The 13,830-nt window shown below is 46.1% G+C and overlaps 1 protein-coding gene across 3 annotated transcripts in view; it reads left to right on the top strand.

The window, feature by feature from the left end:
* Positions 1 to 13,830, top strand: part of PHACTR3 (phosphatase and actin regulator 3) — a 101,714-nt gene that overhangs the window by 71,992 nt on the left and 15,892 nt on the right. The gene's annotated exons all lie outside the window — the stretch shown is intronic.

Genomic DNA, 13,830 nt, shown 5'->3' with positions numbered 1-13,830 from the left:
TGAGAACAGGGAGGAGCCTCCCTTTACAATGGAGCATCCTCTGAGCCCTGTCAGAGGCACTGCCACCCACACCCAGGTCTATTGCCTGCAGGGAACCATCCACAAACCAATACAGCACATTTTCAACTGTCAGTCAGCCACAGGAGAAAAAGTTTTAACTCTCTCTTCAGTCAGGATTGCCTGGATTTCAAGGGAAAACAAGACAGAAGTCAATTTGGGAGACAAAATCCTGCCAAATCTACCTGCAGCTCGGCTGCTGCAATCAGGATTTGGAGGTCCTCCAGGAAACCCAGTGCTTTAACAAAAATAGTAGTATAATTATTTATCAACCAGATTTGGCTTTGTCAGCTCAAGCTGAATGTGAGGACAAAGGCAGTTGTTGGAGCTGCATATTTATTTGCCCAAGGGAAAGCTGCTGCACTGGTAGCTGCACTGGTGCCTTAAGGCAGAGGCAGCATTGCCCTCACCTGGGAAGGTGCCTGTGTAAATCCAGCTGCAGGCACAGCAAGGGATGCTCTGGTTTGATCAGTAACCAGGGCAACAGGGGAGAGCTGTGAGAGAAACAGCATCACTGTGGTGTGCAGCCTAAAGCAAAGACTGAAGGTAACTGGGAGGCTCAGACTGCACCATTTGGCTTTTGTGTGTGCTTTTTTTAGGGCTGCATTTGGATATCTGCAAACATGAATATTTTAGAGGAGACAAAGTGGATTGTTAAATAATCTGTGCTGTGCTGCCCACACAGGGACAGCGAGCGCTGCTTGGAATCAAATTGGGAAACATGCATAGAAATTCATTTTCAAGGCTTATTAAATATTAAATATCTCAAGCCTCTCCTGAAGGAAACATTTATTGATATTTAGACTAAATCATTCATGTGCATGCTTTTGATTAAACTTTACCTCCAGGGACAGGGAATGAGAACAAATGTGTGGATCAGAGCACAAGTCCTAATGGACCAGAGTTTATGGAGGAGAACATCTCTGCCTTCACCACTCCTGCCCTCAGCTAAGGAACGAGCTGCTGAGGGAACACAGAGGAGGTTTTGGGTGCCTTTCATAGTGCCCCTGCAACAGCTGAGATGGAGTTATGGTCCCTCCAGTCTCAGTGACTGCACAGCAGCACTTTGTACCCGAAGGGGAGCAGTGCTTTGTGCCCGGGGCTGCACAACTCAGTGCAGGTGGCAGGCCCTGCCACAGGAAACATGTTCATCCAGACAAGCAGAAAAGATCTCCCTACAATGTGCACTGAATTCCAAGAGTTATAGACAGAGCAGATGAGAGGTGTGTCCCATTAATACCCATCACTTAAGGAAGCAAAGATGGGCCTTGATCACCCTGATCTTGCAAGCTTTGTGCATGCAGTTCAGGGAAAGACTTCACATTGCACCCCAATATCATTAATTCCATTATTTTGGCCATTTGATAACTTATGAGATTTCTTCCTATATCAAGAGCCTAATTTGATTGCTTTAAAATACACAAAAAATGGTTTCCACCCTACTCCATCCCTAAAACCAATTCAACCATCACAAACTATTCACTGAATGAGAAGATTGTCATACCCAGCCCCATCTCCTATTGCTGAAATGCCTACAAGGTCACATCTCTTTTCAACCCTGCCTGACTTCTCTTAGTCCGAAAGTCTGATGGAATTGCAGCTTCAGCTGCTGGAACTACAGCCTTTATCCCTTTATTTTCATTTATCATTTGTCTTGCTTAATAATGAGCCTAAAGAAATACTGTAAGGGATACATCCCTAGAGTCAAATGTCAGTCCAAGGGCTTGCATAAGACAGGTGAAAGGGGCTGGCCACGACCAGGAGGCAGGAAATTTGCTGTGTGTAGGTGAATGCAGCTAAGGGAGCCTCCCCTGCCTGCTGTGATCTCATGCAGCAATCTGGGGTGCTGCCCATCAGTATCACTGGTGATGTCTAGAGGATGGCTAAAAGCCATCTTTGTTCCAAGTGTTGGAAGTCAGGCCTTAATTTGGTTCCTTCTTCCTGGAACATGGAGGATTGAGCACATTTTGGGGAACAGACGGCACAGAGATTGCTGGAATAGCCAGGAAAAAAAGGCAAAACAGATTGGGAGCAGTCTCCCACACAACTTCCAGCACATATGTGCTGGCAGAGCTCGGCTCAGCTCTTAACTCATCCACCAGAATAGAACATGACCGTGCAAACAAGCTCAGGTGGTGGATGAACGCAGGAAAATATTTACAACACCAGGAAAAGCAAGTGGGTGTCCAAAAAACCCAACGGCCAACCAACAAAGTAAAAGTGAATTCTGGCAAAGGCCAGAAGGCCTAGAGATACCCTTTGGAGTTTCTGACTAGGACTCACCCCACAAAACCCAGAGCCCACACTCAGAGCAAAGCCTGGCTATGGTGTGGAAATGAAACCAAACTGGGAAGAGTGAAATTCTTGGATGAGCTTTTGAGGTGTTTGCACTCATTCATTTCACTGGTACTTGTGCAGCACAGTCTCTGTGTGACAACTTGGAGGTTTATAGCTAAGGAATGTAGTGCTGGGGTGGGAAGTGCTGCCTGGGAGTTGGGATCCAGTAGAAATGTCTGTTTTCTCCAGGGCTTTGCCACTATGTGTGCAGAAAGGAGCAGCACTGCTGCTGCAATAGCAATGCTTAGATAACAGCAAATCAGGAATCCACGTGTACCATCAGGCTATAGATCTGTGTTTAGCAGGAAGAATGATTCTGTGGGCAGATTAACAAGTAGTTATTCAATGGCTGACTGCGTAAGAATGGCACATAACCAGGCAGTTGTTAACAGGGTCGATATTTTTCACAGTTGCAGGGGTTTGATGGTCTGTAGCTGTCTAGCAAATTGCCTCAGCCCCACAGTTAACACAGCCTCGCTCTGTACTCTGGAGGGAAAGATGTACTGACATAGATAATGTGCAAAAATACACCAAATAATGGTGTTTATATAGCTTTAAAAATGGGGAGACAAAAGAATAGCATCCTCTCAAAACCACTGTATTATTTAAGTGGTTTTGGCTGTAACACATTTCAACAGCAGCTGTGAACCTGCTGAGAAAAGCTACTCTGCTATCACTCTGATGGGTGTTTATGAAGTCAAAGCTAAAACCCCTATTTTCCTTCACCTTCCCACTCATTTCATCTCAAAAAGGAGATTGGGAAATTCTGTATTTTGAGACAAATGCTACTTTTACAGCAGTGCAAATCTACTGACTTCAGATTTATTATTGACTGACAGCGGTGTAAGGAGAGATTCCAGGATTCATTTATGTGCATCGCTGCTTTTGAAAAGTGTATTTCCTGTATTTCGTGCTCCCAGCCAATTTAATCTACCACTTGTTGCTGTGGAAACATGGACTTTTCCCTCCTCCTCCCTCCAAAATGGCAGTATTCCAGTTTTCCCCATGCTGTAGCGCTTCTCTTACTAATCCATGCATCCCCAGTGCCCCAGAGCATGGTGAACTCTTGGAATACTCCACTGTGCATTAGGCAACAGGGCTCCCAACAGGTCTTGGTTCCATTATTATGTGTTCAGAGCACAGATAATAAGCCCTCGATGGAATTCAGTGAGTTGAGAGCTCTTTGTGTCACGAGGCAGAAAAGACACAAAAGATTGCAATATCTGCTTCCTGTCTCACAGACACATGTTGTTCTAGAAGGGGTTTCAGCTGAAACCTGGGGGAGTAAAACACTTGCTAGACTGAAGGGTGACTCAGGGAAAGGTTGTTAAATTAAATTTGATATCTGGCTGTTTAGAAAGTGAATGCTTGAAGTGCTTGTGCTTCTTGGGAATGTAACCATAGTTAAAGACACTCCAGTATAACTCAATGTCTCAATGAAAGTACAAATTCCTTGAAAAAATTATACTTGTAATATTCACTTCATGTACTGCTTCACTTGTTCTGGTGTTTGTACAAGTACACATGATGTGTGAAGTGGCACTTCAAAGATGATGGGGACAGGAATTAAATACAGAAACGTGGGCAGAGGAGTCAGACAGGAAGAACAAAGGGGTTTTGTACACAGAGGAACCAGAACTTGAGCACCTAAAGCTGATCTTTACCACACTGAAAACATTGGCTTGGGGAAGTGGATGATGCTGGACCAAGGTTTCCTGGCAACAAAAAGTGAACAGGATGAATCTTTATTCAGTTGTTACCACATCTGGACTCTGTAGGTGTGGTGCTGCCCTGAGGTTCCTGGAGAAGCATTTTCGAGTTGACTCATCCAGGAACTGCAGATGTAGCTAAAAGCACACCCAGATGAGACCCTGGTTTGTCCCTCAGGTAACAGAGTGTGAAGTTCACAATGCTGCTGGAGACAGAACAATACCAAGCAAAAAGCACTTCAGACTGGCAGCCTAAAAGCAAACCAGCACCACGGCTCAGCACAGAGCACTCACAAAGACAGTTTCACCTACTGACAGCACAAAAGCTGTGCCATGTTTCCCAAGGACAGCACATTCAGTGCCACTTCTCCACAGAAATGTCTCAGGGCAGCTTTGCTCACTGAAAAGGCATCATCAGCCCTTCAGACTGAGACACTCAGCAGGGAACTGGGCTGAAGGCACAGAACTTTAGGGAACATTTTGTTTAGATTGACCAAGTGGTATGTGGGTAAGTGTACAGACTACTGGTAGTCCTAATGCAGAAGTTGAGGAGATGCTGAACTGAGCCCAGCCTAAGCTCACCTGGGGATTAGCAAGATTTTTTTTTTGATGAATGTCCAACTGTGCTCCAGCTCCTGGTCACTGGACTAAAAACCAGGGAACTGCCCTAATTTCAGAAGGCTGGGAAGACTTGACACAGATTCATTCCAGAGACAGAAAGGCAGGGGGGCAGGTACAAAGGACAGATCAGCTGTCAGCACTAATTAGCTGTGTACAATTGAATGCATTTCATTACTGGGCAGGAACCATCCAGGTAAGCATCTCGCTGATGCTAAAAATAACCCCAGCAGGCTCAGCGTGGGCGTGTGTGCAAGGCTCAGCTCCACACACCAGACAGGAGCTAAATATAGAGCCACAATTGAATTCTGTGGGCGTGGGGGAGCCAAGGGAGTCTCCTGTCTCCTCGTTCTGCTCCAGCAAGACGTGATGCAGCTGGGGGCTGCTGTCAGACCTGCTCACGGCTGCAGGATTTTATTAGGAGCGTGCACAGCACCCATGTGCTCAGGGAGGATTTGGGATTTTTTTAATGGTTTGCCCCTTTTCAGTTATGGCCTCTGCTTTTCAGGCTATGGAAAAGAAACATGTTGTGAGGGATGGAGGTGAGGGATGGAGGGGGGAGCAGTAGGAAGAATGGAGGAGGTGCAAGTGAAGCTGAGATTTGTTTTTGGTGCTGCCTCCAGGATTAAGAAGTCCAGATCCCAAGGCCTGAATATTCCCTATGCTCTTCCTTGGTGTCAGGCAGTGGCACACAGCTGGAAACCCTGCTGTGAACACAGTGACAGACAGCACTGGCCTGGTCAAGACTGGCGGTTGGTGCTTGCTGCCAGAGTTCCTGAGACAGCCTTCAAGGGTAAAAATCAGGAGGAGAGGGAGAAGACTCAAGTGTTGTTAAGGTCGCCAAGCAATGAGTAAGTTCAGCCTCCTGTTTGCATGGTTTTAAAGTCCAGGGGAGATGCAGTGCAGTTCAGATAAAGCACTAGAGAGGGTTCAAGTGCATCTGTACATGCTGTACCTTGACGACACTGTCCTCTTGTCTAAAGGACTGAGAAAGGTTTGTTCCCTTTCAGGTATTAAACTCCAAGAATAGAACCAACCTCACTAACACCAATCCCTGGTCAGCAAGTAAACCTGAGCTCCCTGAGTGTGTGATCCTACCAGGCCCTCTGGACAGCAGCTCTTGAACCAGAAGTGCTTCCTTGCTTCAGCAGCACTTGCACAATTAATTATGGGGCACCCAGTCAGCTCTGGGCAAGAGCCTTGATCTGCAGCTGAACCAAGATGAGCAATTTGCTGTCTCAGACCAGCCCACATCTCGTCTGGCAAGAATTTTTGAACACACAAATTCATTTATAAAGGGCTGAACCATGGCTGCCTTTGTCCTGGGTTATTTCCTGGTTTGAACACAAGCACTCAGAGGTGCTCTCAGTGCAGGCCTGGATTGCTGAGGAATCTTTGTGCAAACATGAGGCAATGTCACTGCAGAGGCAGTAAATTCTGCCAGGCAACAACATAAAGTTCCAAATTCCCAGGGCACAGCTGATTAAAGATTGTCTTCTGGGAAGGCATTATCTCCTTACACTGCTCTGTTTTAGTTCCCTGGCTCCAGTGCTGGGAATTCCTAATCAAACCTGTTTTCCACAGCACAGTGAAGGCAAGGGCAGCAGGTCAGAGCACAGCAGGCAAGAGAAGAGCAGAGCAGCAGGTGGAAACACAGATAGGAATATACAGGGCCTTTTCTGGGACACAGAGTCAATTCCTCGAATAGATCTGACATAAATGGCACAAGTGAAACTAGAAATAAAAAAAAAATCAGAGTGCAGAAAGCCATAAGTATCACAGGGACGCATAATCACATAAATAAACTTGCAGAAAATCTGCTTAAGCAAGTGTGATTGAATAAGGAAAAAGCCTTTTTGGGAAGAAAACCAAGCACTTGTTTTGCCCTGCCAACCCACCCACTACCAGCATCACATGCTCAGCTCAGGTCCCTTCCCAGAAATTTGGCTCCTCCCCATGCCTGAAGACCTGGGCTCTACCCCTGTGGTGAGACAATGTCATGGTTTGACACTGGCGCAATGCCAGCACCCCCATGAAAATGCACCTTCCCCAAATAAATGCTGTGAGATGTTATCAGGAACAGAGCAGAGCAGGCCCAAGCTTAATAACAAAGGGAAAAAAAACTTTATTAAACTACTACTACTACAGAAAACACATAAACTAAATCCAGGATGAAGACCTTTTAAAACACCCCTCCTCCTCCCAATTTCCAAAACACCCACCATGAAACTTCACCCGGGATTCCTGATCAAATTACCACCCTTCAGATAATCAATACTCAAGCTATCAAGGGAGAGAGAAGTCTCTCTTGTACCACAGACCCCCCAGGAAACACAGTTGCCACCTCCTGTGTTTCCCTGTCACACATGGCAACTGCCCGGAGAAAATCTGCCAGTGTGACCCTCTCCTTTCCATGTCACAGTGCTCTCACCACTGTGCATGGACAGACTGCTCATAGGGCTCCTTTAAGCATGCTTTGCCATGGACCCAAAGATACAACAGTTCAGCTTCTCATCTTGGGACTACAGTCCCCCCCATTTTCCCCTGGGGCCAAGGGTCCAAGAACAGAAAATCATCTTCTTTCCCGAAGACAGAGGGCATCACCATTCCCTCCTCAGCTTTCTTCTATTCTTGCCATTCCTGTGCTGTTAGAAGCTGAAGCAGGTCTCCTTGGGTCACCACTGCATCCCCCTAAAATGCAGTCTCCATTGCAGGAGATTTTGGTTCAGTCCATGGCTAACAAGAAAAGTCCAGCCAAAAGCTACTTCATCATCTCCTCCCACCTAAATATTTCTTCTTCTAACATGTCAGGTCCTGGACTGTCTCTCTTCCACTACAAATCAAGGAGGAGTAATATTTTACAAAGCCCTCATTTCCTGGAAAGGGTTAAACGTTCAGACTCCCTGGACGGCTGATATCTCAGTCCGGCGTTCCGTCTCCCACGCTGGACATCATCCCCCCCCTTATCCTTCTCCTCTGCCGGCAAATTTCCAGGTGCCGCCAGGCTCTCTGTCACTTTCCCTCGGGGGGGGGGGGGGGGAACAAAGGCATCTCCACTTCTCTCCACCCTTCCGTCCAGGAGCTGGCTCGGTTCCAGACCTTCAGCCCCTCGGCCTACCTGGACAAGGCCGCGTGGCTTCCCCTCCCGCACCCAGCCCGTGGCTGGGCAGGGGAAAGCCTGCACTCTCTGACCACCGGAACCAAAGAGACAGATCCCCTGGGAGTTCTTGCTTTTAACCCCCTGTGTTCTCAGAGGCGTGTCCATACTTTCAGTGGTCACTCCAGGTGCCAATATCCAAACCTGACCACTGATTGGTTTGACCCAACTTCCTGGAAAAAAATTCACTTCCATGTCAAACCATGACAGACAAGTAGTCATAAAGCAAAGAGGAAATGCATAAAATGCCAGTAAGGCTCTGTAATGGTTCACCTTACACTGGATTATGATTCAGGTCCTTGAGCTCATGTGGGTCTGCAGTACAAGTAATTACAGAAAGAAATTACTTTAATTTAATTTGCAGAGCTTAATCAATGGAGACCAAAGTAAGCTGCTCTGGTTGTCACAGTGATTTGTGCTGTTGTGGGATGAAAAGCTGACCAGAACAAGGTGCTGTAATAGTTGTGAGCTCCTGATAACCCAAGGGTTGGGCAGGGAGGGATTCAGGCATTTACAGTGCCAGCCCTCACTTTGTATAGGCATGGTCACTGTGTCACTGAGAGGATTTAGGATTATGTTTTTTTGGGTTAGATCTATTAATGAAATTCAGGAAGAATGTCTTCTGCACTTAAAGCCAAGCACTTACTTCACTTAGTTGGAACAGAAGCCAGATGGGACGGACAGTGTGTAGCTGAAAGGCTGTGAGCTGTGTAAGCACAGTCTCAGCCAGAAAGGGGTTTGGCTGCTTTTTTTTTAACACATCAATTTCAGATGTGCCATTTCAAAGCATTTGAGAACAAAAGAGAGGGGTAAACTTTGGGTGTTGCGTTGGTTCTCCTCCCACTTGACTTTTAAACCTAACCAAATTTATAGGCAGACTGGATATCAGTGAGTGCCACCATGACTGTTGCATTGAATTGCTTGCAGAATACCTAAATGGTCACTTCTCCCACAAAGTCTGAAATGTGGCTTGGTTTGGAGAAGAAAAAGCTCCTTAGTGTGCAGAGCCACAGCTGCACACACTGTCCCTGGGGCACAGCACTGAGCTATCCCTGCTTTATGGAGGGTTCTCAGATGAATCACCTGTGCTTTCACATGAAGAACTTGATCATATTTTTGGGCTCTCTTCCAAGAAAACTGTCTCTCAGCACATGTGATCCAAGGAAACTGTAATTCATACCCTGCAGTTTCTGGTTCATCAGATTCTGTGAGTTACTACAGTTCCCTCCTCCTGCAGCTCTGAGCACAACTTCTGTAGCCTGGTTCATTCAGGACCTCAATTCCTCCAGGAATCACAGGCTTGTGCTTGCTGCTTTCATATTGAGAAAACTGGGTCAGTCTAGCACAGTTCCTATGTTTTTGAAATAACTTCAGAGAAGGCGAGGGGGGAGAAAAATGAAAGAAACAAATATGTAGAAAACAGAAAGTGGGGGAAGGAGAGAAAACAGGTCAGAACAGAAGGTCACTGATTTTCCTCAATAGATGATATGCAATTGTATCAATTATTAAAACATGGCTCTAGCTAAGTCTCTCTGGTTCCATTGCCTGTGCCCAGCTGGAAAGCTGTATAACCTGGTCTTGGGAGTACTGCAAGTTGCCTTCAGTATCTATTTTTCAGCATAATTAACTCATCCAAGTGGCCAGCACACTTCCTTGACCTCCCCAGACTCTGGAGAGTGGTTTTTTCCTGGAAAGCACTCTTATTTTCTATCTTTTCCTTTAGCTCTCACATACAACACACCATAAAACAAACAAACAAACAAAACCAAGGACCCCCAGGTTTATCAATCCATGCTCATGGTTTTATCCAGTGAAATTAAGAAGAAATGGACCATACCTTTGGAGGTTGAGGACCTCCTCCTGTTGAAAGTCCACTTATGCAGAGGATATCAAGGCAACTGGGAAAAAAGAACCAGCAAGTTGGCAAAATCTGAATCTTAAATTATATTAGAAACAGGTACTACAGTCTAGTTAGTCCATTGTTCTGCAAAGATGTGTCAGTCACTTTGTTTTCATAAAGCTATACAGAATACAGGCAAGAAACAAAGAGTAGAATAAAACCTGAGTTCCTCACGGCAGGAAAAAAACCTCTCAAAACCAAAACTACGTGGCTCACAGATGAACCGCCAGTGTCATTTGCTTGAGATGATCATATTCATTAAGCAAATTAAATTCTGAATGAATTAATACTTCATTAGTTTCTCAGAAATTATGTTAAAGAAAAAAATTAAAGCCAGGCCCTCTCAGCAGTCTCTGCAGAAAGCAGCTGGCCTGTTGCACAGAGATCAGCCTAATTTGAGCCACAAAAGCCATATTCTGGCCAGGCTACACTGCAGCCTTGTTCTAATCATCACTGGGAGTGGCTGCAGCACTTCCAAATACCACCCAACTGGGGAAAAATCCTCCTTCTCAAGAGAAGGTTAAACAAACCAGGACTGATGTGGTAAGGGAAGTTTTATTTATGGGCGTTGTGCAGTTAAGCTTACAGAAATCCCTTTCTCAGCCTGTTTATACCATAAAGGAAAAAGGTAACAGGGAATGAATGATGGGTGTGGAAATGCCAAGCTTAGGTCTAGGGGTGATGGGAGCAGGAGGCTCCGGGTTTGCAGGGAGTTTTGGTGCACTGCAATGCTGGGACTTGCTGTGCATCAGCTGCAGTGACAGGAGCAGCTGCAAAAGGCAGGAAGATGGCTCTGAGGGAGGGTGTGTGCACAGAGCCAGGACCTGTCTGAGCTCTGGGAGTCACTGCCAGCTCCCACAGCTCTGCCTGCCCTTCCCCTGCAGTCCCTCCTCAGGCAGGGAACAACTCTGAGGACAAACACGGAGGTGGCACCATGGGATCCTTTCCTGAGAGCACTCAAAAAGGTTTTGTGTGGCAGCCTTGAGCATTAGCAGTGACAGTTCATGTTGTACCACAACAAATCACAGCTGTAATGTCCAAACATGACGTTACATAATTGAATTTTCTCTTACATTTTATTCAGTTTTCAGAAGATCAGAATATTCTGTTCTATGTGAAATTTGCCAGCAAATTCTATTTGTATTTTCATGACCATAGCTAAACACAGGATCCTAAACAAAGTTAAGGAGGGTTCCAGAAAGCTCTGGGGAAGAGCAGACAATATGAGGATGACATTTGAAAACTCAAATCCTGCCTATATTTTCCTGTAAGTTAGCCTGTCTGCATTGCTCAGTGTCACAGTGGCATCAAGTGACAAGTCATAGTCCTCACCCTGTCCAATTTAAAAAACAAAGAAAAACAGAATTACTGAAACACCACTTGCAGAGAGAAGTGAATAAATTCCCAGAGGGGCTGCAAATCTGGTTTTTCAGCCAAGATAGTTTGTCACATTCTCCTATTCTGTACAACAGAGATAACCAAATAGACCAGCTTTGCAGAGCACTGTGAGAGCTGCTGCTGAAAGAACTACAAAATTGATGATTACTGAGACCAGGGGACTCACACCCCTAGACTTTTTGGGCCAGATGTTTGAGCTGCCAATGGAATTTCTCATTTCACTCTGCACTGAGAGCAGGAACACTCTTTGTATTGAAAAATCAACAGATAACCTCAAGAGAAATTTTGAAAGAAGCAAAATATTAAAAGCCAATAAGAGTGCAGTAAGGAGCAGGATTCAGAGCCTGCGGTGGGCAAAGGCTGGTGTGGCTCTGGCCAGCCAAGGTTGGTGAGAGTGTGAGGCCAAGCTGTTGGTCTGACTCTGCCCTGGAAAATGCTGGGCCAACAAGAGTGTGCACGAGAGGAACAGAAAATAGTACAGCAGATGGTGAAATGCTGTCTGCAGGCAGGGATATCCCATCCTTTGGAGAGGCTGTGTGGGTGAGTGACAGGCGAGAACTACAAAGTGCTTGCCTTGCCAGGGGGAGCATTCCCAGTGAGGTCCCTGCAGCCTGGGAGCAGCTGTGCAGCCACACACACCTCCCAGCAGGGCCTGTCTGTCCCAGCAGCATCTGCAGCTCCATAAATTGTTGCCATTTAGGTTTTTTTCTTCAGGGATTACACAGAGTACTCAGAGTGCTGCATTTGCCTTGATTTACTTCAGTAATTCAGAAAGCTGCTCCTTGGTATCAAGCCTGACACTACAAAGGGTTTGCAAAAAGTGCCACAGCATGTCCCCTCCTGCCTGGAGCTGCTGGGTTAGGAGGTTCACAGCTCCATATCCCCAGCTCTGGGGTAAATCCTCAGTGCAAAGACACCTTGCAGAGGTTTATTTGTCACCTCCCAGACTTTGCAGATTGCCAAAGGGTCCTTGGTATGTGCCTCCAGGTGACAGGGAAGGATGTTTTCCAGAACTCATACCTCATGCGGAAATTCCCAGCAGCTCACACCGTGGCAGGAAGGGCCACTCAAATCCCTTTGCATGCAGGGGGAGGAGGAGAATTGACACACAGCTGACAGCCCACACACACCAATACTTTGTCTGCTCTCTGCAAATCCAGCTGTGGTTTCTTCCAGTGACCCAAATCCCACAGCTGCACATTGCAGTGGCATCTGTTGTAGGGGCAACTGTTTATGGATTAAGTGCACTGCAGGACCTTAGTGCAGCCCTGAGCATCCCAGCTGAGGCCAGGGCATTCTGGGACACTTCCATCCATGAACAATATCTGTTTGTTGCCCTCTGAAACAGAGCTAGAGCTAGAGACAGAACTGACATGTCTCTCTGTCATCCTGTCCCTGTCCTTGCTGACTGCCATGGCTGGAACTGCACTCCTGGCTTCCCAGGAAATTGAGTCACGAGCCTACAGATGTTTCATTTTGTACAGGGCACAAAGGTGGCTGACCAGCCAGCCTCAGCCTCCCTGGAGGAAAAAAGGCACAAACATTGTATTAGGGATTGCTCAGACAGTGAAGTCAAAAATCTAGCTTTTTTCTTTTCTTATCTTCCCCCCCCCCCTTTTTCTTATTTTTTTATCATAATCCAGTAAGCACCCAGGAGTATGCAACTGTCACTAGGACAGGAAAGTCTCAGGTCAGTGGCAGTCCCCACCACTGGGCTGAGATTTGCCTCTGTCTGCTGGTTATTTCAGACTCCCTCCTGCTGCTCATGCAGTTGCTATCAGAGTAGATTTTAGGATAATTTCAACAGTAGATATGTAGCATTGCTTTTTGCTTTTTTGTTCTGTGGGAACACAGGGCTCCAGAGTTTTATTCCCGTTTTAGAGGAGAAAAGAAAGGGGGAAAAAAGAAAGAAAATCTCTTGCTTTACAATGAAATGTTATTAACCATTTTGAGTGACCTCCACAATGTGACCAGGTCATACTCAGCACTTGGTTTCTGCAGGAAGACCCTCCAATACCCATTTTATACCCAGCCTGAAGCTCTCCTCTACCTTCAGCAGAGGAGGGGCACTGGGAGCTGCACCACTCGCTCTGTTATTTGAAGAGTGTGTTCTTTCAGCACTTTGCTTTGCTGAGCTATTTTTAGCTTGAAAGTATTCCCCAAACCAGCTCTTTGCCCAGCTGCAAGGCAGAGCAGAAGTGAGAACAAGCTGCTGTTGATGAGAACAGTGCTGCTCACACTGACATTGCTGCTGAACAAGACACTCATCAAACTACAGACAGGGAACATGTCTTTGGCTGAACAACCCATTGTACTTTTGTCACCCAAATGACTAAATATTGTAATTCTATCACAAACAGGACAGATCCACTACCCAGCAGCTCTGTTAAACCATAGAGTGGGGAAGCAGGTGGAAGGGAGATGAGGAAACTGCTGCTCTGAAATAAGCAGTTATTGCATTTAAACCCCATGCCAGCATGCTAGTTCTTGCATATTAACTAATAACTCAGATGAAATTTAAAGCTGTTATGTTTAAATTTATGTTATGTTGGTCCCACAACATGCAACAGTATCCTCCAAGAGTCCTTATCTGAGTGTGGAGAGAGGTTTGAAAGCAAAAGCTTGCTGAAGGTGGTGGAAGGATGCTCAGCAGC

This window comes from Vidua macroura, chromosome 17 (genome assembly GCF_024509145.1).
Source record: "Vidua macroura isolate BioBank_ID:100142 chromosome 17, ASM2450914v1, whole genome shotgun sequence".
Classification (NCBI taxonomy): Eukaryota; Metazoa; Chordata; class Aves; order Passeriformes; family Viduidae; genus Vidua; species Vidua macroura.
The sequence above is the reverse complement of the archived record's forward strand: the minus strand, read 5'-3'. Positions and strand labels throughout refer to the sequence as shown.